At 45.7% G+C, this 25,428-nt stretch overlaps 1 protein-coding gene and 1 long non-coding RNA gene across 2 annotated transcripts in view; both read left to right on the top strand.

The window, feature by feature from the left end:
• Positions 1-25,428, top strand: part of LOC126996021 (uncharacterized) — a 137,734-nt gene that overhangs the window by 75,548 nt on the left and 36,758 nt on the right. The window lies entirely within an intron of this gene.
• On the top strand, positions 358-5,948 carry LOC126996024 (uncharacterized). The gene is made up of 3 exons (XR_007750877.1): positions 358-917; positions 1,089-1,202; positions 1,317-5,948. It is a non-coding gene; the product is annotated as an uncharacterized LOC126996024 (long non-coding RNA).

A 25,428-nucleotide genomic window follows, 5' to 3' on the forward strand; every position in this document is an offset into this window, starting at 1 on the left:
AGAGCAGCACGATAACATGACGCAGGCCTTTAGTATTTGTTATGCCGTCCAGGAAAGACAAATTTTAACACAATGTACGTAAGAAGACAGAAAAAAACTATCACAACAATATGGAACAGAAGAAAAATGAAAAATGAACAATTGAACAAAACTAAAGGACAACAACGCCAATCAACAACGCCAATCAACAATCAAGAATAAGTCATAAGTGGGAGCCGTTGCAAAGGCAATCCCACGCCTACTACTGGACTGGACTGGTAACGAGGGATAAAGGGTCATATTTCTAAACATATCCGAGCTCACACACCCACATTTTATAAGGCTTTCGTAGAAGTTTTGGGCACTTTCATGGGTGGTAGTCTGACCCTTTTCTGCTTCATGAACCTCAAAAACGCTCATTAGAAATTGATTGATCTCTGTTCCGGCCTTTGAAAATAGTTTATGAAAGCGGCGAAGAATACGGCCCAAAGAGTCAGGAGGGGGGAGGGAGCAACGATATTAACGACGATTCAGAGACGGCCTTCACCATAAGATCGCCTTGATTTTTAAGATCCACTAGACGGGAAGGGCAGATGTCAGAATGTCCGTGTGAGAAGGTGAAGAACGAAAATTGAGCGATTGAACAGATGTCAAAGTGGAAAAGTGAAAAAAAGAGGAGGAACAGGTGGAACAGGGAAAGTCAAAATGATCGTGAAGGAAAGGAGGAACGAGTCGAACAGTGAATGTCAGAATGAACATGAAGGAAAGTGAAAAAAAGAGGAGGGACAGGTGGAACGTGAATGTCAGAATGATCATGATAGAAAGGAGGAACATGAATCTTAGAATGGTCATGAAAGAAAGTAAAAGAAGCGAAGGGAGAGATTGAACAGTGAATGTCAGAATGATCATGTAGAAGAGTGAATTAAAGAGATGGAGAGGTGGAGCAACAAACGTCAGAATGATCATGTGGAAGAGTGAATAAAAGAGATGGAGAGGTGGAGCAGCGAACGTCAGAATGATCATGTGGAAGAGTGAATAAAAGAGATGGAGAGGTGGAGCAGCGAACGTCAGAATGATCATGTGGAAGAGTGAATTAAAGAGATGGAGAGGTGGAGCAGCAAACGTCAGAATGATCATGTGGAAGAGTGAATAAAAGAGATGGAGAGGTGGAGCAGCGAACGTCAGAATGATCATGTGGAAGAGTGAATTAAAGAGATGGAGAGGTGGAGCAGCGAACGTCAGAATGATCATGTGGAAGAGTGAATAAAAGAGATGGAGAGGTGGAGCAGCGAACGTCAGAATGATCATGTGGAAGAGTGAATAAAAGAGATGGAGAGGTGGAGCAGCAAACGTCAGAATGATCATGTGGAAGAGTGAATAAAAGAGATGGAGAGGTGGAGCAGCGAACGTCAGAATGATCATGTGGAAGAGTGAATTAAAGAGATGGAGAGGTGGAGCAGCAAACGTCAGAACGGTCATTTGGGAGAGTGAATGAGGGAGACAGGGAGGTGGAGAGGGAGTGGAAATTGTCCGTGACCATTATGCAGACGACGTAGAGTGGAGACGAGACAAGTTGCAAGGTTTCGCGAGGGAGTTTGTTTCGCGAGCATTGACAGGCGGTGAAGGAGAGAAAGTTTGGGATGTGTTTTTGGAGGAAGAGAGAGAAGTGTGGCGTGACGGAAGCGTGCTGTTGGGTGAGGCAATGGATGTGGCAAGATCGAAGTATTTCGATCTTGGGATGTGGGAAGCGAGAAATAATAGACTGAAAAATGCTAAGTTTGTGATGTGTTTTGTAGTGACAGTAGCGCTGAACGAAGAGAAAAGTTAATATGAGAGAGAGGAGGTAGTGCGTCTAGGGAGGACCATGGAGTATCGTGAGTCCCGAAGGAGGATCTTGATATGATTTTTTTCTTGTCAGCGTTGGGGCATGAAATTTTATCCTGTCAAGACTAGTAGTGTCAATTTTACAGTCACCACATCCACCGTATCCGGATATCTTAATTGACACCCAAGCAATCCACTCTCGTAACTCTTTAATATTACTTGGAGGCAGTGGTGGGCACCGCTAACCGAAATTTAGCTTCGATAACTGGTTTAGCAATCCACTAACTAAAAAGCTTCGCTAACGCCAAACCGCTAAACTGATAAAGAAATTAGTGGAAACTAACGCTAACCGCTAACTTTTTTATATATGGGTTTAGCTTCGGTTTAGTATTTTGGCACTAAAAACCCGTGTCCGTCAGTGATGGTCTCCTTGGGTTGGCACATGACGCACCGGTAATGCAAGACACTGTGCTCGTCATTTCTCTTGATTTAAGGACAAAGTACTTCTCCAGGTCGGGCCACGGGTTCTGGAACTTCTGGGCCTCCTGGCCGTCAGCTTGAGTGTCCTCCGCCTCACCCACAGCTGCTGCCGGCTCCCTAACAGGGTCAGCATCCTCAGGCGGAACAAAAACGTCCTCACTCTGGTCACCTTCCATGACATCGATAACGATAAACAAGGCGACAATAATGAACGCGACTACACGGTGACAACGTCGCAGCTGAACTGAACAAAGAGCCCAACAAGCAACAACAAAAAGAGAAGAGAAGGAAGCCTACGGTTTATCCTAAATCCGTATATTTTACCCAAGATTTCCTGCAAATTTACACATTTTTTTACTCTTTTCCATAACTGACACATTTTAATTATTTTAAGTTTATTTCTTGTCAGGTGGAAAATATCGAATTCTTGTTATTAAATCCCGAGTTCAAAGAGTTGGAAATGGAAGATACATTACGCAAAAATACCAAAAAGTTTCCCTAATAATTGTCCGATTACCCTGCTTGAAGGCGTGATTTACCCAAAAGTTTTAGAAGCCCTGGAATTATTGCGCCATGTGGCTCAACTGGTGCTGTGTCTGCCCACAACGGACAAGACCAAACCTGTATGAATTTTTTTTAGCGGAGGAGGAACTACACTTAGCGGAAGCTAATTGATCTGCTAACTGTTTCCAAAGTTAGCGAAAACGCTAATCAGCTAACGAAAAGGATAGCTTCGCTAATTAGAGGTTAGCGGAACCGTGCCCATCATAGCTTGGGGGTAACATTAGATTCCAAGTTGACCTTTGAGAATCGCATAAAGAAGATGAGTACCGTGTCCAGTTTGAATGTCGGCAGCTCCATTTCATCTCAAAGTTTTCGATCGTTCTTTTAACTCGAAAAAGTTTCTATACTACCCAACCGCAACATGCAACTTTGTCATCATCGAATGGTTGGTGCAACGATCCTGTTTTTTAGGATTATTGATAATCGTGAGCACACCCTTCACGACGCATTACCGGCTCACGCAATTTACAAATCAGTGAGCGTGCTCTTCAACCATGTTTTTACCCGATTAATCAATTTTCCCGTTCATTTATCCCAAATTCGATTAAAATGTGAAATGTACTTTCAGATGAAATAGTTTCTCGTTGCTGTTGAAAAGTTTCATGCAAAATTCAACACCCACCTGTTAACTAATTTAGTAATTATTGTTGTCCTCCCCTATTTCTACAGTCTCCTTACTTTACTGTCAGTTTTATTTTTCATAATCACGTCTGCTCTTCGAGGGGACTCATCCTTGATGGCCTGTCATGGATATCAATCATAATAATAGTGTATGGATGTGACCGCACTGGAGGACATGAAAAGAAACATCCTGAGGTACTTGGATTGCTTAAAACGAACAGGGGCAAGAGAAAGTGAACTAGAAGCCAAAGAGAATGTGAGAGTGGCTTGTCAGGCCATGAATAGAGTGGAGGAGAGTGAAGTGAGTGGAGAAAATGGATGGCAGATGAGATCCGGTGAAGTTGAGAGTGGAGGGAGTGGAAAAAATGGACGATAGATGAGAAACGATGAAGTTAAAGTGGAGTGAGTGGAGAAGATGGATTATAGGTCAGATACGGTGAAGTTGAGGTGAAGTTTGTTCTTGGGAGGCCGCACAGCAGTCCCCTCTGAAGATAGGAGTATAAGCTGATTGATTACTTGGCGAGGTCGAGGATTAATTAACTAATTCGTAATTGCGAGGAGGGAAGGATTAGTGTTCTCCGCCGCACGTCTACACATTTACATACAATGGTTTCCAACACTATTCGTCCAGCGTTACCAGATTATCGCACTTAGAACATTGCATTCATCAGTTTCAGGCACCAAAACTGTCGTTGCCACATCAGTAACGATATCCAATTAAAATTAGTGTTAAAACCGTAAAGTATCGATGTTTATTTTTAATTACCTATGGGTCAGAAACCGGAAAGTACGGTGTGTTAAGTACGATAGTCTGATCAAGGTCTATATATACCAAGTTAAGTTATACGCAGCTTTGTGGGAGGAGACACGGGAGAGGCGTGGTTAATGCATGACGTTGCTTGGAGCCAAACTAGAGAATGTAGAAACAGGGATTTAGAGAAAACGAAGAAAGGCGGACTAATTTAAATCAATCACTTCACCACTTCTGGACCTATTCTACACTGGATCATTGCATTTCTTAGTAACCGGACTCAACGTGTTCTTATTGACGGATCTTCATCTGACACTGTCCCTGTTTCTTCAGGTGTCCCGTAAGGCACCGTTCTAGGCTCCCTTCTTCCTGTACATTAACAATCTTCCACTCAACGCCTAACTCTTCCACTAGACTATTTCCCGACGATAGTTTGCTGTTTAGAGCAGTAAAGACTACTGACGACTGCAGACTGCTACAAAAAGACTTGGACGCCCTCCAGCGGTGGGAGCGCACCTGGCAGATGCATTTCCGCCCTGACAAGTGCAAACTGTTAAGATTCACCAGAGCTCACAACTCCATCCATCACACTTACACTCTCCATAATTCAGAACTTGAATCAGTCCACACACACAAGTATCTTGGTGTCCACCTCTCCACTAACCTAAAGTTCAACACTCACATAGACCACATCAGTGCCACAGCCAACCTAACTCTGGGGTTCCTGAGAAGGAATTTACATAACTGCACACCTGACATTAAACACATAGCTTATAACACACTTGTGAGACCAACACTTGAATACTGCTCCACGGTGAGGGATCCTTACACACACAGAAACATTGATAGGTTAGAACAAATCAACACCAAGGCGGCTAGTTTCATTACAAACAATTACACTCAAACGCCTGGCATCACAACACCGATCAAACAACAGATAAACATGTAACTTCTTCACTTACGCAGACAAGCACACAGACTTACATTTATGTACAAAATTACAAACACTCACATTGACATACCTACACAACGTAAACATTCAACGTACTCGTAACACACACATCCATAAATACCAATTATATCACACTAACACTGACGCATAGAAGCACTCATACTTTCCACGCACCATACGTGACTGGAACAGCCTCCCTCAACAGATTTTAGACTGGGGTACAGTAGACTCATTCAGAAAACAAATACACAATCACTTGTCACCACAACACACCAACACTAACAATTACGCCTGATTCGCTTCCCTCCCCTGCACACTCGGCTCCCCGTCCCCCCCAACAGCCAATGCAAATATGCGTGTTATGCACCTGTACAGGTCCCCTGCGCATATTTTTTCGTCAGTGGCTTGCCTGAACGCGCTGTGAAAGAAGGTGAGAATGCACATCCAAAGTGCACACACGACCGCAACTTTAGTCACCTGTGAACTGGCTTCAAGTGACATCATCACGCTCCTCCGCCCCAAACCGCCCCCTGTGCGTGCTGCTGGTCGCAGTTTTGAAGGCAGAGTGACTTGACTTGGTATATATAGACTTTGAGTCTGGTAACACTTTATTCGTCCCGTCTCAGTAAGCTTTCACCCAACCCTTCCTTCACCCCTCCGTCAGCAGTGAACGCCTCCTGAAATTCGTTTTGAGTGAGTTATCTTCACACTTCTTGCCAGTTTATTCAGCTACCTCATTCAGTCACTTCAAACCCTCATTCAGTCACTTCAAACCCTCATTCATCACTTCAAACCCTCATTCAAACCCTCATTCAGTCACTTCAAACCCTCATTCAGTCACTTCAAACCCTCATTCAAACCCTCATTCAAACCCTCATTCAGTCACTTCAAACCCTCATTCAAACCCTCATTCAGTCACTTCAAACCCTCATTCAAACCCTCATTCAGTCACTTCAAACCCTCATTCAGTCACTTCAAACCCTCATTCAAACCCTCATTCAGTCACTTCAAACCCTCATTCAAACCTCATTCAGTCACTTCAAACCCTCATTCAGTCACTTCAAACCCTCATTCAGTCACTTCAAACCCTTATTCAAACCTCATTCAGTCACTTCAAACCCTCATTCATACCTCATTCAGTCACTTCAAACCCTCATTCAGTCACTTCAAACCCTCATTCAAACCTCATTCAGTCACTTCAAACCCTCATTCAGTCACTTCAAACCTTCATTCAAACCTCATTCAGTCACTTCAAACCCTCATTCAAACCTCATTCAGTCACTTCAAACCCTCATTCAAACCTCATTCAGTCACTTCAAACCCTCATTCAAACCTCATTCAGTCACTTCAAACCCTCATTCAAACCTCATTCAGTCACTTCAAACCCTCATTCAAACCTCATTCAGTCACTTCAAACTCTCATTCAAACCTCATTCAGTCACTTCAAACCCTCATTCAAACCTCATTCAGTCACTTCAAACTCTCATTCAAACCTCATTCAGTCACTTCAAACCCTCATTCAAACCTCATTCAGTCACTTCAAACCCTCATTCAAACCTCATTCAGTCACTTCAAACCCTCATTCAAACCTCATTCAGTCAATTCAAACCCTCATTCAAACCTCATTCAGTCAATTCAAACCCTCATTCAAACCTCATTCAGTCTCTTCAAACCCTCATTCAAACCTCATTCAGTCAATTCAAACCCTCATTCAAACCTCATTCAGTCACTTCAAACCTTCATTCAAACCTCATTCAGTCACTTCAAACCTTCATTCAAACCTCATTCAGTCACTTCAAACCCTCATTCAGTCACTTCAAACCCTCATTCAAACCTCATTTAGTCACTTGAAACTCCCATTCAAACCTCATTCAGTCACTTCAAATCCTAATTTAATAACCTCATTCAATCACTTCAAACCCTCATTCAAACCTCATTCAGTCATTTCAAACTCTTAGTCAATAACCTCAAACATCATTCAGTTACTTTCAACCTTCAATCCGCAACCTTTTTCAGTCACATCCAACTTTATTCAACAACCTCGTTCAGTCTATAACCTCATTCAGTCACTTTCAACACTAGTAACCTCAATCAGTCAGTAACCTCAGTCATTTCCAACCCCCCATTCGGTAACCTTCTTCAGTCAGTAATCTTATTCAATCTCCCCAACCCCAAGTCAGTAAAGTCAGTCAGTCAGGAGCCTTTTATTCAGTTACTTCTAACCCTAAGTCCCTTTTTCCATCTCTTCCACTCCCCTACTCACTCACCTCTTCTTCCACTCCTCCCTTTCACCTCTTCCACTCTCCCTTCCGTCAGCTGTGTAGACAGGTGCTACCTCCGTCCCGCTCTCCTGCCTGTGGCAGACAGGCCGCCGGCAGAGTTGCCAGGTCGGGGACTGCCAACCCGCCACAGCCTTCCCCGAAAACCTCCAAATCCCGCCAGACCAATTTGCCCCCACCCCCCCCCAAAAAAAAAACAAAAAAAAAAAAAAACCGCCAAATAATATTAAGGCATCAAACGTAGACTTTTTTTTTTAATAATCCGTAGACTTTTTCATAATCCAGAACATTTTATTTTTCTAAAATTAACATGTAGCTAAACCTAAAACAATAGTATCAACATGGAACATGTCCCTTAGAAATCCCTTATAATTTATAAACAATGCCATATACCTACTAATTACCCACCAAAGAAACAAATATATTACATGATACTTATAAATTATTAATGGCATAAAATGTTACCTTAAGAATTGTGCTGTGCAATAGGAGATACAAATTTATCTTTAGCCTATACCTATAGCTACAAATATTTTCCTCTAGAGTTTTATGATTCAGGGAAATCCAGATCTGTGAAAAAGGCTAACATTGATGATGTCGGCACAAATTCTTGGCAATAAATGCCGTATCACGACTCCGGGGCGGGCAAGGATCATCATTAGCAGTTGAGTGCGAACATTCTTCTCGTCGCTCGTCAGTCAACTACATGTTTTATGAATCATGACCTCGAAAATCATTTTGATATAATAGAAAGGATACTTTGAAATTTACTGGAGACACACAAAAAGACGCCAAAAAAATCGCCAAGCAGGACAGAAATCCGCAAAAAAAAACACGCCAGCCCGCCAGCATCAAGTTTTGCCCGCCAGTGAAGATAAAAAAACCGCCACATTTGGTGGGCACGGCCGTCTGCTCCCCGCTGCCTCCCGTTCCCCTCTCCTCTCGCACCTGAGTCAACCCGTCTATGGCCTCTCATTTGACCCTTGGGTGAAATATGAGATTCATGACAGCTCTCCTTATCTCTATCCTATTAGACACTGTAAACAACATGCCGGGGCGCCCCGACAACTCGACTCGACAACATACATTTGCCCTTCATAGGTGCGACATAACATAGGCGCGACTACACACCTCTTCTTCCGCTCCCCCTTTTCAGTTGCTTCAACCTCCAGTCAGTAACCTCAGCCAGTCAGTAACCTCTTCCAATCAATTACCTCATTCCCTTGTTGTCCATTTTCAATCAGGGTCGCGTCTCTGAAGTGCTCCTGGTATGTGTCGTTCATTTATTCTGTTTGCTCTCTCTCTCTCTCTCTCTCTCTCTCTCTCTCTCTCTCTCTCTCTCTCTCTCTCTCTCTCTCTCTCTCTCTCTCTCTCTCTTCTAATCTTTTATAAGGGATTTTTTGTGTCTCAGAGTGGATGGTAGTCAGTATGATTCATGAGCAAGATGTCCCTCATACAACACAAAATAGGAAGGAGCAGGTTGGGGGGGGGGGTGATTGGAGAGAGAGAGAGAGTGATCGGAGGAAGGGAATGAATAGGAAGAGGAAGAAGGGTGAAGGTGTCGTGATTGGGGGAAAGAGAGAAACATGGAAACATAGAAATGCAGGCAACAGAAAGCCTATTGGCTGATTACAAGGTTGCCCGCTTTGGTGATTTAATCTGCTCGCCAGCCACTTGGGGCCTGGGGAGCAGATGAAAGCACCTCGATATTGAGGAGCAGATGAAAGCACCTCGATATTGAGGTGCAGATGAAAGCACCTCGACATTGAGGAGCAGATGAAAGCACCTCGATATTGAGGAGCAGATGAAAGCACCTCGATATTCAGTTTACTCCCGACGCAGCGAAGTGACGGTCGATTCTGTATTTGAAGGAGTTGAAGGTATTCGCATTTACTATTTCTGAAGGAAGATTGTTCCAGTGGCGGATGACTCGGTTTGAAAAGAAACTCCTTCCGATGTCTGTGTTACATCGACTAGACTGAATGGGTAAACCGTTATTTCTAGTTCTTAGGTTGGTTTGCAGTTCAAAGAATTTGGAGTACTCGACGTTATTGAATTTTTTTCAGATACTTGAAGACTTGAATCATATCCCCTGGCAGGCGTCTTTTCTCCGATGCAAAGAGATTGAGTCGCTTGAGTCGTTCCTCGTATGGTTGAGCCCTTAAGGTTGGTATCATCTTCGTGGCGCGTCGTTGAATCCTTTCCAGAAAATCAATGTCCTTTCTGTAATTAGGAGACCAGAACTGTACTGCATACTCGAGGTGCGGTCTTACCATGGAATTATACAAGGATAGCATCACGTCTGGCGTTTTACCCTCGAAGTTCCTCGCTATGAACCCGAGCATAGTGTTGGCTTTGTTGTATGCTTTTTTTACCGTGATTCGCGTGTTTCAGGTCACTGCTGATAGTGACTCCCAAGATCCTTTTCCTCCTGCATCGCCTGCAGAGGTTTCCCATTCAAGATGGGAGTGGAAAAGAAAGGAAAAGGGATGCAGTGATTGGAGAACGGAGGGAATAGGAAGGGGAAAGGATTGGGAAGAGACAGGGGGTGGAAGAGGAAGGGGAAGGGATATAATGATTGGAGAAAGGGGAAGGAATTGGAAGGGGATGGGTGAAGAGGTGTCTCGATTGGGGAAAAGAGAGAGGGAATGGAAGAAAAAAGGAAAGGGGGTGTAGTAATTAGATAAAGGGAAGGAAGGGAAAGGGGAAGGGTGAGGGGGGTCGCGATTGGGGAAAAAGAGAGGGTATGGAAGATAAAGTGAGAAAAGGGTAGTGGAAGAGGTGTAACAGAGGAGTGGAAGAGGAGGTGAGAGCAAGGAAGTGGAAAATGAGAGTGAAAGGGGAGGTGAAAAGGGGGAGTAAAAGAGTTAAAAAAAAAAAGGAAATGGAAGAGGAGTTGAAAAAAGGTTAGTGGAAGAGATGAAAGAGGGGAATGGAAGAGGTGAAAAAGAGTGGAAAAATAGGTGAACAAAAGAGGAGTGGAAGAGGAAGTGAGAACAGGGTAGTAGAAGTGATGAAAAGGGGGAGTGGAAGAAGAATGAGAGAAGGGGAGTGGAAGAAGTGAAAAAGAGGGAATGGAAAAGGAAGTGGAAGAGTAGGGGGAAAAAGAGTGGAGTGGAAGAGGAAGAGGAGTGGAAGGGAAGATGAAAACGGGAAGGTGACGTGAAAGCAGGGAGTGGGGGAGGAAGGGGAAGCGTTCTAGTGATTGTGTTATGCGGAAGCGTTTCAGAAATGGGATTAATTTTGGAGTCAGGAAACTCTGCTCCTAAACAACACGGGTTCATCAAGGTGACAGGTGTTGCGGCTACACTGGCAGGCCGTTCGTCTCCCTTACACGGAGCTACACAACTATTCTCTCGGCAACGCTGCTTTGGGGTGTGAAGGTCATATTCTTAAACCGATCCTTCATCTGTATTTCCTCCTGCCTACGACTCGAAAGTCGGTATTATAAGACACACTCGCTTCTAATATCAACTATTTATAAAGGTCAAAGAGGGGATCAATCGGCTTTTAATGAGTGTTTCTTTAGGTTCATGGTACAGAAGAAGGGTCAAACTACCACCAGGGTCATAAAACTACTACTGGAAATGTCCCAAACTCCTATGAAAGCCTTGTCAAATATGTGTTCTTGGACGACGAAATGTTTAGCAATACGGCCCGAACTCTTTCAAGAGGAGGGTATGAGGACACCTCTCCTCCTGAAATTGACCCCTCTTTCGGCCACCTCTTTGGATTCTTTTTAGGAGCAGCGAGAAGCGGGCTTTTTTTTATTATTTCCTTTCTTGTGCCCTTGAGCTGTCTCCTTTGTTGTAAAAAAAAAAAAAAAAAACATTGACAAGGCTTTCGTAGGAGTCCTGGGCATTTCTTTGGGTAGTTTTATGCCCGTGGTGGTTGTTTGACCTTTCTTCTGTATCATGAACCTAAAAGAACACTCATTAGAACCCGATTAATCTTCTTTTTGGCCTTTGAAAAATAGTTGATGTGAGAGGTGAAAGTGTCTGATCCTACCGACCTTAGTGTTTTAAATTCCAACACTGTTCAAAGTTTTCTTATTCTTCAAACTAAATTCCTCTCCAGTGTTTGAATTTCACCTTTCGATTGTTGGTCATCAAAATGTTTTTCTTTCTTCAGTCTCATCGGTTCTTTAAATCAGGTATTGGTTATCAAAATTTTCTTATGTCCTCAATCAGAATCGTTCTCTTGCGTTTGTGTTTTAATGTCCGGCTGTTGGCCATCAAAATGTTCTTCTTTTTTCAGTTTAGAGAATTCTGGAGTGTTTGTGTTTAAAATTTCAGCTGCTTGTCATCGATTTTCTTTCTTCAATTTAAGAAGTTTAGGTGCATTTGTATTTAAAATTTCAGCAGTTGGTCATCAAAAATTTCTCCTAAGTTATTTTCAAGCGTTTATACTTATATTTTCAGCCATTCAGCTAAATTTATTCCTTTCCTAAATCAAAATGGTCCTGGGGTGCTTTTATGTTAATTTTCAACTGTTGGTCATACAAGTATTCTTATTCTTCAAACAATTGTGAATACTTTAGCTTTCCGCGGATGACGGTCATGATTCACGAGCAAAAAACGCGACTCTAATGAAGTCCTTGCGTCATTAGGTCATTTATAATTAATCTAGTGGGCAATGCGGAACGCGGGACAACACTTAGCTCGCTGGTTCTTGCTCCGTCGGTGAAGTTTATGATCAATAACAGCAAAAGGCAAACATCGTGGTGTTCTTGGTGTTTATGGAAAGTGGATCCGCCTGCTTAATGGAGAGCAGGTAGTCGTAACAGTTAGTCAGGGAGCGGGACTGGCTGGCGTGTTTGCCTTGGCAGCGGCGACCATCAAACTGTCAATGACTATTTTGGATGCCAAGTTCCCCAAATAGACGAGTGAGCGATGAGTCCCTGAAAGGCTCATCTGGTTCATGGGTCCAGCCGGTGGTCCGGTCAGAGCCGTCCAGGACAAAGCCGGGCCACGCGTGCACTTGGCGAGGCCTCCGTAAGGGCCCTCGCTGCACACGGGGATTTTTTTGCCGCTCGCAGCAGTGATGTTTGACCGCGACAAAAATCTGGTCGAGGCGCACCACGCAAACGACTTTTTTTCTTTTTCAAGCACCGGCCTCAAATTCAGGCAAGAGGTCCTTACATACATGGATAGACTGATATAGTTAGATAGACAGGGAGATAGAGATGATATAAAACTAGGCTCTATTAGATGATATTATTCACAATATCCATTTGAGAGTATGCACTGAAGACTTATCGCACCCTCAGTCGACTCGCCGGCACATCACCTTGGCGCAGCATCCGCGGAGAAACCTTATAGTGCTGAGATGGCACCAGTTCTCACGTCACCAGGCTGCGTGATCAGCATCCTCACCTTTTGCTCCAGAAACTCGGGGCTCGGAGACAAAAGGCTGCCGCATAGTGCCTGGCGACTCGCGCGGCGCTGCACCACTCCGTTAACTGCTACAATGTATGTTTTGTTTTATTTAAATGGTGTGTTTTCGCGAACGAAACCCTCTCTCTCTCTCTCTCTCTCTCTCTCTCTCTCTCAGCATCCAGCATGGCCTCGTCAGCATCATTGCACCACTTTCCATTTTCCGGCTTGGTCAGCAAATTGTCTGTCTGTCTGCAGTTTTACCTCCCCGTCCCCTTAACGTGTTTTCGATTGCAGTAGTTGCAACGGCAGCAAAAAGTAGCAAAAGCAGCAGTAATAGTAGTAATAATTGTAGTGGTGGTGGTGGTGGTGGTAGCAGTAGCAGGAGCAGAAGTAGCAAACAGGGTGGCCAGACCAGCGTGGCCCGACGCCCCGCTAATCCCATAATGACTAATTCCTTAAAAATTTTCTAAGTATGCTCTGGGGATAACACGTGGCGGGCCGTCCGCGGCTCCGCACACCTGCTCTCTCTCTGCCTGTCTCAGCACGGCAGCACGACCATAATTATGATAAGATGGAATATATACAGTAGCGCGACGTAGTCAGGGCCAGGCGGTTCGAACCCCATTGCCGCTGCGTGACACCAGGAAGGGCACCCGGTCTTGATCCCTGAGCCACAACTCCAAAACAGTGACCCCATATGAACATGGGTAAAAGCTGCCAAGACAAAGAAGTCGCGTTTTCGCGAGCCCCTGGACCTCCTCTGGATTGCTCTGGATCACCCTGAACGCGCTGTGGCGAGGCGGTCTTATGTGCAGTCTTGACCTGTTTATAGACGCGGTCCACCCTGAGGAAGTAATCAAAATGACCGCCAACACTATAGACTTGGCGCGTGCGCCCTGCGTCCTGTGAAAGGGATCAACGAATTCCCCTGAGTAAATAGCTAAAACCTAGGCCTTGAGACCTTGACGAAAACTACACACCTCTTTTAGGGTCACAGGAAAGTGGTGCCTCTCGCGAAGAAGCTGCCGTGAGCCGGAATCGAACTCAACATCACGGTCGCGACACCGTACCCACAGAGCAATCCGGCACCCTGCAGATCAGAAAGTGTAACGTTTTTCGCTGAGCCCCCGAGGCATCGTGAAGAAGACTGCCGGCAGCTTCCCGTGGCCTGGTAAGAGCTGGAGAGCGCAAGATGGCTGTCGATTTGGTAGGAAAGCCGCCGTTACTTCATATTAAATATTAGTAATTTGCACTTTGCCGGCAGAAGAAAAGTAGAAAGCCCGCTTCAGTGATGATTTGATAAGGGTCCTGAAGTAGTAGTGTTAACGAGGACTGACAAGCCGTAATTACAGGTGAAGTAGGGAAATAATGGGGCGAGGAAGAATATCAATCATATACCGTGTGTCATTTACAGTGAGTGACCTTGAAGAGCCGGTCAGGTGTAGCGAACGAAGTGTTGCTGCATCACAAAATTTTGGTCCCTTTTTTAGGCATCCGCCATTATAGTGCACGGAAGACGTGTGTATATAGGTACTGGACGTCTGTGTGGAGGGCATGTAAGTGTGTGTGTGTGTGTGTGTGTGTGTGTGTGTGTGTGGAGAGAGAGAGAGAGAGAGAGAGAGAGAGAGAGAGAGAGAGAGAGAGAGAGAGAGAGAGAGAGAGAGAGAGAGAGAGAGAGAGAGAGAGAGAGAGAGAGAGAGAGAGAGAGAGAGAGAGAGAGAGAGAGACACGAATGGCTTTATAGAAGAAAGTTGTTTAGATAGGCTTGCTGTTGCTGATAGTATAAAGTAGGAGAGAAGATGGCGCTCTGCAGAATGGAAATTAAAGCCGAGATCGTGAATGTTGCTGAAGTTGTTGAAGAAGTTGGAGGAGCGAGCCGCGGGAACACTCCAGGGCCGTCACCAAAGGTAGGGTTCGCCCGGAGGCCATTTATGGTCCGCGCCTTAGATGGGTCTCTGGCTCCGAGGGAATATCGAGAACTCTCAGAAAGTAATTGATTTGTGATAGAGTTTTAAGGAGATGACTCAGGTGTGTAATATGCATGTAGTTTCGTATAGATAATGAGTTTCGTTAGTGAGCTCGCTGAACCACCGGTGTTGCCGAGACTCAGTGGAAGCGGCCACACACACACACACACACACACACACACACACACACACACACACACACACACACACACTTACACACACACACACACACAAGCAAAAAAACGAGAGGTCCCGGGTTCGGTTCCCGGGTGGAGTGGAGGCGGATGGGCAGTGTCCTTTAATCCGTGCCCCCTGTCCACCCAACGATGAATGGGTGCCGGGTGTTAGTTGGGGGTTGTGTCCCGCCTCCCGGGTGTGTGTGGGTGTGTAGTTTCAACCGTACCCAGAGATCCGTCACTAAAAAAAAATAGTGAGCTCCAAGCTTATACAGGTAGGGTAGTGATCGCGAGTCTATAGCGTGATCAGACCATGGTGAATCTCACACACACACACACACACACACACACACACACACACACACACACACACACATACACACATCGCTTAGTGGAAAAGCTCTGCGCTGCCAGGCCTCATGGTCTGGCAGCCGGAGGTTCGAGTCCCGCTCAGGCCCTGATTTTTCCATTGACAAGGAGCGGTTACTGACACCCCCTGAGCAAGGGGGATGAGGTGTGTGGTGTGTGAAGGTCCCAGTAGTACCCGGAGATCGACTAATGGGCTTTGATCTTGTCGGGAGGGTACTTCCCGGCGATGACGAGTCCAGCACCTAATTAGCCGTGAGTGAATCACTCACACACACACACACACACACACACACACACACACACACACACACACACACACACACACACACACACTCACTCACTCACTCACTTAACCTGTAATATATTCACTATCTAGTATTTGTATTGTCAACCTGACGATCAGTGTTTCCTTTTTTTTTTTTTTTATTTTTTTTTTTTTTTTTTTTAGGGTGATATGTATACATGCATTCGATCATGTTACAAAAGGTTATCTTTGTTATTTTACGTGATACAGTTGTACATACATTTTACGCTAGTTTGTTTTTTTGTTGTTATTTTTTTAGCCTCGATGTATCACGTAAACTTTTCTAACTCAGCGAGGCATTAACATCTATCCATTGAATGTTCACCCGTCGCTGGCATCTTTTCGTGCGGGGAAAGCGTCTCTTTTAAAATAAAGGAACAGTTGGCCGGCTGTTCCGCCGCGGGGTGGAGCTTCAGCAAATGGCCGCCGCCCTCCCGTCCGCTGCTTTGCGTCAGAAAACGAGAAAACCAGACGTGGGAGGTCTGCCGCGCGTGCTTGTTCTGAGGGAACCAAACGGAGCTTGGTGCTTGTTGTGGTGGTGGGCTGCTTGTTATGATTACAACACAAATACCTGCTGCATCCCAACTTATATGTTTTCCAAAGCTCATCTAGTCACGCCAAGTAACTGTGTGGCTTCGTCTGTTGTTGAGTCAGTAGGCCCTACAAGAACATTCCTCTGCAGCTGCTTCTTAACTCGATAAACTGGTCGGAGGGCATCACCCGCTGGGGCACTGGCAGGAGGGTATCACACGCTGGGGCACTGGTAGGAGGGCATCATCCGCTGGGGCACTGATAGGAGGGCATCACTCGCTGGGGCACTGGTAGGAGGGCATCACCCGCTGGGATACTAATAGGAGGACATCATCCGCTGGGGCACTGATAGGAGGGCATCACCCGCTGGGGCACTGATAGGAGGGCATCACCCGCTGGGATGCTGGTGGACTTCACCCGTTGGGATACTGGTAGGAGGGCATCATCCGCTGGGGTTTTGGTTGGAGGGCATCACCCGCTGGGATACTGGTAGGAGGGCATCATCCGCTGGGGTTTTGGTAGGAGGGCATCACCTGTTGGGATACTGGTAGAAGGACATCATCCGCTGGGGTTTTGGTAGGAGGGCATCACCTGTTGGGATGCTGGTAGAAGGACATCATCCTCTGGGATACTAGTAGGAGGACATCATCCGCTGGGGCACTGGTAAGAGGGCATCATCCGCTGGGATACTGGTAGAAGGACATCACCCGCTGGGGCACTGGTAGGAGGGCATCACTCGCTGGGGCACTGATAGGAGGGCATCACTCGCTGGGGCACTGGTTGGAGGGCATCACCCGCTGGGATACTAATAGGAGGACATCATCCGCTGGGGCACTGATAGGAGGGCATCACCCGCTGGGGCACTGATAGGAGGGCATCACCCGCTGGGATGCTGGTGGACTTCACCCGCTGGGATACTGGTAGGAGGGCATCATCCGCTGGGGTTTTGGTAGGAGGGCATCACCCGCTGGGATACTGGTAGGAGGGCATCATCCGCTGGGGTTTTGGTAGGAGGGCATCACCTGTTGGGATACTGGTAGAAGGACATCATCCGCTGGGATACTAGTAGGAGGACATCATCCGCTGGGGCACTGGTAAGAGGGCATCATCCGCTGGGATACTGGTAGAAGGACATCACCCGCTGGGGCACTGGTAGGAGGGCATCATCTGCTGGGGTTTTAGTAAGAGGGCATCACCCGCTGGCATTCTGGTAGAAGGACATCACCCGGTGGAATACTAGAAGGAGGACATCATCCGTTGAGATAGTGGTAGAAGGACATCACCCGCTGCGATACTGGTAGGAGGACATCATCCGCTGGAATACTAGTAGGAGGACATCACCCGTTGGGATACTGGTAGGAGGGCATCATCCGCTTGGATACTGGTAGAAGGGCATCACCCGTTGGGATACAAGTAGGAGGACATCACCGGCTGGGATACTGGTAGGGGGTCATCACCGGCTGGGATACTGGTAGGGGGTCATCACCGGCTGGGATACTGGTAGAGGGACATCACCCACTGGGATACTGGTAGGGGGACATCTCCCGCTGAGATACCCCTGACATACCTCTTCATGTGTCTTCAGAGTCTAGTTCCACAAAAAGGAGACCAATTCTGGTACAGATGCACTATTTGGCCACTCCTATATCTCCAGGGATGTCTTCCGAGGCGAATCCGCTTGTCGACCTCTAGCCCTCCCCGAGCAATACATCCTCCGACGGTTGGAGAATTTCAGATTAAAGTATCCCACAGGGAGGTCCATCAGAGGCCTCAATGACGTGGACTGCGAATCACTGGATACTCAGGAATGCGCGTCTAATCCTTAAGTCTTTCTAAGATAAAACCCCGGACTCTTGTGTTTAGTGACTCTGTGGAATAGGTTGATTGTAGCAACAAGGTTTGGGGTCGCTTGGAAAGAACTCGGTATTGCATCACATGAAGTTGTGGAGGAACCGACGTCTACTATATCGTGAGAAAAGCAGTAACACGTAATTAAACCTGAGAGCTGAAAGGTTGAAACCTCGAAACTAAAAATGGAGAATGAATTACAAGATCAATAGACGAATTAGTCAGGTTGTATGAGGGTCCAGGCTAGACGGCTAAGGTGTAAAGGGAGGGAGTCGAGATTAGGATGGTTTGGACATGTGTGAAGAGATGATGCATATATCGGGAGAAGAATGCTAGATATGGAGCTGCTAGACAAGAGGGAGAGAGAAAGGCCAGAGAGGAGGTTAAGGGGTACATGCGGGTGGTTGACACGACAGAGGATGCAGAGTAGCCTACAGGAGATGGAAACATGATGATGCGGGAAGTTCGGGAACCCGTACCGAGAACAACCGAAAGAAGATGATGAAGATGAATAAAAAGATTACCCGTCACTCCCTGACCATGATTCATTGGGTTTACATCTTCAAGTGAATGTGTGTGTGTGTGTGTGTGTGTGTGTGAGAGAGAGAGAGAGAGAGAGAGAGAGAGAGAGAGAGAGAGAGAGAGAGAGAGAGAGAGAGAGAGTCAGATATCAATTACCTCTTGGCCACGTAAAGAAAAATTGCGTAACTTTGTACAGAGGAATACGTTGACTCGACAGCACGAAGAGGAGGAAGAAGAATAGATAGAAGAAAAAGGAGGAGATAAAACGGAGGCAGTCAAGGACACAGTGCACAGTAATTAAACCGTTCTCCTTTTCCACGACTGCATCCGTTGAAGTGAATACCGTGGCTGTAAGGTACGGGATGAAACGATAGCAATAATAATAATAATAATAATAATAATAATAATAATAATAATACAAAAACGAAAACGATATTAATTCAGAACGACCGGTGCCCCGAGCTAATTCCGCATGCAACATTGGATTGGTAATTACTAGTTGAATTACCTTCTAGCATAATGAGTTTGTTTGTACAGGTATTCAGAAGAGCTCCTGCGTTGCTGTTTACCTTGGTGATGCGGGTTGTTTACCGATAGGGGTCTTAGTTGTAGTAGTAGTAGTAGTAGTATTTTCATAATGATTTCCTGGCGTTGGTGGTGATTGTTATTGTTAGTAGTAGTAGTAGTAGTAGTAGTAGTATTTTCATAATGATTTCCTGGCGTTGGTGGTGATTGTTATTGTTAGTAGTAGTAGTAGTAGTAGTAGTAGTAGTAGTAGTAGCAACAACAATAATAGAGCTAGCACCTCAATTTACCCTTCCAGCAGACAAAGAGAAACTAATAAATAACATCGGATTAACTGGAGAGACTATAAAACGTTCGATAAGCCGATGATCGCAACATTCACGAGCCAATGGCGGCGATGGGACAGTAGGCGAGGGAAACGTAAAGTACCATTTCGAATTATAAAGCCTTCATGACATTTCACCTTTGACTCCCGCGGTTGAAGGTGACCTCTCACACACACACACACACACACACACACACACACTTTTGAAAATCAGTTACGTATTTTTCACATATCTTATTACTTTTGGTGCAGGGAACAACTGCTTTTCCTGCGGCACTCCATGTGGTGGTGGTGGTGGTGATATAGTGGTTTTCATAAGCCTCATGATTAAAATATTTCTTAGATTTACTGGTGTATATCTTTGTTACTTCACTCTTCATCCACCATCGTTATCATCATTTGTATCGCTTATGCATCATTGGTTCATATTTTGTTGGTTTCGTCGGCGAGGGTTGGCGTGGGAAAGAGGAGTCAGCGATGCGGCCAAGTCCCAATATAGCCTTCACGTCGGGTTCGCCTTCGAGCGTGGCCGAGGCCTTTTCATGGTCTTGCCGCCTCACCCTCTCTCTCTTCGGGGGACATAAAAAGGCTTATGGCCGAGGATAAGTCCTCCACTCAGCGCGTTGTTTGGACCTGGAGTAGTTTTGTTTGATTACACTTCTTTGTTTCTTCTGTCTGAATACTCCCACTCCGCAAAGGTTCTGAGGGTCAAACAAGAACAGAGGTCATCAAAAAGTCCCCTTCCATCTCTTCCTCCTCTTCCTCTTCCTCCTTCTCACAGCTGGCAGTGCCTAGCGACGCAGTTTCTCCAATAACCTGACGCGGCGCTGTGAACACGGTTGCCATGGTTCACTGTGGGTTGCCAGCCATCACGGAGGGCGGCGTTGGTCTCTAAAGGTGGTGGGTAGAAGGTAGGAGGGGGAGAGGTGGCACACAGCCAGGAGCAGTGCCAGGCGAGTGGAACAGAATGCCAGCTTTACAAGGGAGAGTGCCATCGAGGGAATTCAGTTCGCTTCATTCTTTCCCTTCAAGCCCCTTCCCATCTTCTTTGGTGAGGCTTCGTTTTCTTTGATGAAACTCATTCTCGAAATGGACTCGGATTTTACAGTTTAATTATCTTAAAATGTAATTTGGCTATTAAATGACTTTTCTTGTTCCTTTCTTTCTCTTTACAGAATTAATTTTAGATGTTTAAAATAAAAGTGTTCCTCGGGTATATTTTCCTTTTACACATTACATTTTGTGCTTTAATTGTATGAGTGTCCATATTAAAAAGAAAGAATAAAGTTTTACACTGGTTTGCATTTTCCGCACCAGATATTTTTTAACAATTTGCCAAGAACACGAGCTGGATATTAAAATTGAGGGAGTAAATGCATGATTAAGTTAAAAGTTTCTGAGGTCGAAGTTTGTAAATTTTCCAGGAAGGGCGGAGGCTGTGGCTATGCCGGGCTGCATCACACATCCGAGGCACCATTCTTCGTTGCTAGGAAAGTCTTTTGCCTTGATGCGCCATTTAGTGTTTGAGTCATGCCTGACCTCATGTTCTTTTGTACCTCTTCGCTTTGTGGGTTCAGATTCAGGGTACAGAGTTAGGGCTTAATAGCTTCGTAGTGCTTCGGTTCGTTTTACTGAAGCTGTTTCGTTCTTTGTGGTACATTTTGTAGATATAATTCTGGAACTTTTGTGATTGTGTGAACGGTGACGTGCGAAAACTGTCCTATGCACCACATAGCTCACGAAAAATCGTCCGATGCCGTCCATTTGATTCCAAATTTATGTTTAGTCATAATTCATGAAACTATGTCTCTAATCTCCCCAAACTCGCTTGTCGTGTACCTAGACCTGGTCTTCGTCTTCCTGTCAAGTTTTGTCAACATTGGTGAATTATATTGACCGTAATGGCGAACAAAGACCTCGAGCAGTGACCTCCCAGATCGCGTTCTTTGTGCGGCGGCCATGGCACGGCTGGTGCAGGGAGGCGGCAGGGAAGACGCAATCATTCCGGGCTCGCTTTATTGGTGCACTGCTAGGAATTCCGATATGTGCGTGGGTTGGGCCGCCGGCGCTTCCAGCCATCCATTAGGTGCTGAATCCTGACAGCACTGAACAGCATCCAGCCCCCTTTAGTGTATGCTGGTGGTGCTGCGCACCTCGTCCTGCTACCTAAGGCCACCCCTCCCCGCGGCACCGGGGTGTATTATAGGTATTGAATTTATACAGCAACCCAGCGTGTGGCAACACCGCTGATAGTCCGACATGTTTCTCATTGACCACGCGTTGGCAACATCGACGGTGGGCTGACTGGCGTCTGCTCTCAAAGTTTCATCCGTCTCACAGTGCTTCAGTCGCGCCTCTTCGCTCACGCTCCACCTGCTCACTGTTAACCCGACTCTTATTGCACAGAGCCGAGGAGCTCTGTCGTGAGCTCGTCTTTTAACTCCGCGTGGGGGAGCGGGACTGGAATGAGGAGCAGCGGGTGAGCGGAACGAAACGAGGAGGCTCACCGATTGCACTGAGCGAAAGCCAGCGACGCGAACCAACGCCACTGGCATAATTCCCAGCAGGCGCTCTCTGCCTCTCCCGAATTATTTCAGAAACATTCGTACTTTTCACAACCTCGCCCGCTTCAGCCGGGGACCAGTTTCCAGGCCAACGTCGTTCGCCAGCGCCGAGTTGCCGAGTTCTCTCCTTTGCCGGGGGCTGCCTGGAGGCCCATGTGAACCGGGGGCTGCCGGGGGCTAAATGGAAAGGGGCTGTTGCTCTTGACTCGAAGGTGGAGGAGTCTCAACTTCGGTCGGGTTGGTCGTTCTGTGCTGCGTCAGTTCTCATCGGCTGTTGAAATTTATAGTTCACCCTGCAGTTTCATGCTGGTAGAGTGGTGGTGTTCCCCTTGCTTCGTACATTTCTCTTTTCTTACTGTATTCTCGTTCTCTCCGTCCACGACTCGGATTACTACAGAAATACCGCAGAGAGAGAGAGAGAGAGAGAGAGAGAGAGAGAGAGAGAGTCGGGTCGAGGTTCTCATACAAGTTGGGCTTATTCACTAGAGTGGTTACGCCCTTCCTCCTCCACCTCCGCCGACCTCACGAACCCTCTCAAACCCCAGCCCTCCCAATCCTCTGCCAATCCCCTCTTCGCTAAGCCCCACCAAGGCCGCCAGTCACCCCCCTCGCCCCGTTACTCCCCAGAGCCCAGCAAGCATCGAGCACGTCAGAGTCAGCGGTTGACGCGGCAGATGCTGATGGTTGCTAGTCTTTGTTCATGACAGACCACACTGAGAGAGGTTTCTGCTGAGCCATTCGTTTAGTCACCTCTCCCTTATTTCTTCACTCCTACAGTCTTATTCCGTTCTTCCGTTCTTCCTTCGGATATATATTCATTCTCCGCCCTTTCTCCTCCCGTTTTCACTTTTCTCTTGTTCCTCGTTGGATTAATAAACAAAGAAAAAGGGTTTAACTTCTCCTTTAATAATAATAATAATAATGTTCATGCGACGTTATCCACCTCCGTGAATTTAAGGGGAAAAATTCAGGTAACTTCGCTCACAATTCGCCCGATTTTCATCCACACATTTTCTGTCCCATTTTCCACGGCCACTAATTCTTTCTCCCCAACCTCACGAAACACACACACACGCACCTCGAGGCTCAGTATCGTGTATCCACCTCCGTTCCTCGCTTGAAAAATGGGTTGAGTAACGAGCTGCCTGGTGGGTTGACGGGGCGGGGTTGGGTTGGCAGGAAATTGGACGGGCGGACTAACCTCACATCTTGGGGTTGAGTTATGAGGTCGTCAGCTGGAGAAGGGTGCGGAGGGAGAGCAGTAGAGTGAGAGGGGAGGTAGGGAGGGAGTAAAAGATAAGAGGGAGAGGGGAAGGGAGAGGCAGAGAGAGACCAGAGAGAGAGGCTTGCTCGAGTTCAGACCAGACCATTTGCTGTTATGTTGGTTCACCATTATTCGACCATTGCCCCTTTGTGCTCCCTTTTCTCTCCCCCACTTTGAATGCATTTTTACCATTCATTGTAGCGTTATCTCAGGGCTTTGGAGTTTGTGTTTTAGTGTTCGCTTTTTTAGTCCAATCTTTTGAGTCGAGTTCGTCGTTACAGTGTTTTAAGGACTTCGGGTTTCTTTCTTTACTGGTTTTCGTTTAGTATCAGGATTTCGGGCTTATTAATGTGTCTTTTTCGGGTTATGTTTTCAAGATTTACGTATTCTCTTTCTTATCTCCACCTCATGCTCCTCATTTTCTCGTTATTATTTCCTTTTTAGTTGCAGCATCAAGATTTATGTGTTCTTTTTTTCTTATCTCTCCCTCATGTGCCTCATTTTCTCTTCTCTCGGTGCTGCAGTGGAGGGTCAGGCTTCTGGGCTTGATATCTCTTGCCTGGTTATATTGCGACCTCCGCCTTCCCTTGCCTCTCCTCTCCCCTCTTTTCTGCTATCTTCATTTATCGTCGCAGCATTATGTAAGAGCTCGGGGATTGTACTTCCTCTGATTATTCTAAGGGTTGTTGTAGGAGTTGCGTTTCTTCCTTCCTTCCTTCCTTCCTTCCTTCCTTCCTTTTAGATTTGTCCCATTCTTGGAGGGAACATGGATGGCCCTTTGTCTTATTGCGGCCCATGAAGAGTTTGCTGAATTGTCCCATTTGAAACAGAGGGAGAGAGGATAAATGGCTCTTTCCTATTGTCGTGCTCCAGTTTTCTCTTTCACGTTCTGGCTCCTTTTCATTCCTCGTTTTTCTGTAGCGTCATTTCTCTAAAAGCTATACTGTACTTTTTTAATGGTTTCTGTTTTAAGTTACTGTGCGATTCGTTGTTCGTTTTATGTTTTTCTATCATCTTTTGACTCATTTTCCTTCCCCGTTGTAGTGTTATTTCGGAAAGCTTTGTACATTTTTTTACAATTGTTCAAGTTTTTGTATAGTTGGTTAAATTTCATTTCTTTCATAATTTGACTCAATTCAGGTCCATTTTCTACTGTTGTTTAAAAAATTAATTGAGTTTTTGTTTTCGCTCGCTTTTTGTACACTACGTTTTCTGTTTCCTCTTTTTCGATTAAAGGGGGATACATTTTCATTATTTTGTTGGATAAATTATTGGATGGTGAGGTAAAGTGGAGGTAGACTTAAAGGAGCTGCCTTGTACAGACCAACCGGCCTCTTGCAGACTCCTTACGTTTTTATGTTCTTATTTCCAGTGGTAGTGTTCTTGAAGGGCTTTGGAATTTGTATTAAGTAGTAGTAGTAGTAGTAGTAGTAGTAGTATCGTCATTATCAATATTGGTTGTAGTGCAATTTGCGTCGTTCTAATCTCGCGCGGGATTAAAATATTTCCCGTTTTCTCATTCCATTTATTGGCCGTTTTCGTTAACCATTCATCTTCCAAAGTGGTTTTATGTCGTTTTCTATCGTTCGGGGGTTCTTCGTTTTTCCCCATTCCTCGTTTTTTTCCTTGTTTTGACGTTTTATTCCCATCCCTTTTCAAACTTTCTACTTTAGTTTGGATTTTCACAGTTTAGACGAAAGAGGGAGTTTTTTCTTTTTCTTGGGCCGATGTTCAGAGCGCGGTTATTTTTGTTCAAAGTTTCGCTGTTTCAAGTCGTTCGTTCCTTTCGGGTTCGCTTCGCTCGCCTTCGGAAAGTTCCACTCGCGTCATGTGTTTCAAACTGTCCCGACGTCTATCGTTCAACTATTATTACATTTTCTTTCTCCCTTTCCAAATTTGTGTTGGGAGAGCCTCGCCATTAGAGCTGTAAAGTCTAAGCCACTGTCGTCCCCTTCCATCACCATTAACACCATTACTAACCACCACTCACAACCACAATCAATGCTATTCCCTCCACCATGGTCAACACAGTTACTACCATTACGACCATTACTACCAGCCCGTCCATTACCCCTACCACACCAATTAGAACTACCATACCACCACTACCACAAGTCATCATCATCACCCTCACCACTTCCACTACTACCAGCACGTTCAACACAATTGCCACCATTACGACCATTACTACCAGCCCGTCCATTA

This window comes from Eriocheir sinensis, chromosome 9 (assembly GCF_024679095.1).
Source record: "Eriocheir sinensis breed Jianghai 21 chromosome 9, ASM2467909v1, whole genome shotgun sequence".
Taxonomy (NCBI): Eukaryota; Metazoa; Arthropoda; class Malacostraca; order Decapoda; family Varunidae; genus Eriocheir; species Eriocheir sinensis.